Source organism: Meleagris gallopavo, chromosome 22 (assembly GCF_905368555.1).
Source record: "Meleagris gallopavo chromosome 22, MGAL_WU_HG_1.1, whole genome shotgun sequence".
Taxonomy (NCBI): domain Eukaryota; kingdom Metazoa; phylum Chordata; class Aves; order Galliformes; family Phasianidae; genus Meleagris; species Meleagris gallopavo.
Genome location: NC_139425.1, coordinates 13,615,670 through 13,616,076, shown reverse-complemented (window position 1 = coordinate 13,616,076; position 407 = coordinate 13,615,670).

Sequence of the window (407 nt, the reverse complement as noted above, 5' to 3'; positions counted from 1 at the left end):
GACAAAGGGGGCTGGGAGGCGGCGGGGAGGAGGGGGCGGTGTGCGGCAGGGGACGCTACGGGGAGCGGCGGGGCGGCGGCGGCACTGGGCTCGGTCCCTGGGGCAGGGAGTGCGGGGCCGCGGGGCGGGGGGGGCTCCCCGCAGACAATACAGCCGGGTCCCTCCTGCCCAGAACCTGCCCTGGCCAAGATGGCGGCCGAGAAAGAGCGGAAGTGACGCGAGACTCTCATTAGCATACGGGACTCATTGTCCGGCGGGAGGGGACGGGGCCGCGGCCCGGTGGGGAGGGGTCCCGAGCCCTGCCGCGTTCCCGCCGGCCGAGCCCCCATCCTCGACCCGCGGCGCGCGCCCCGACCGCCGTGCGAAGGCTCGCGCGGCCCCGCCGAACCGGTTGGGGAGCGGGCGGG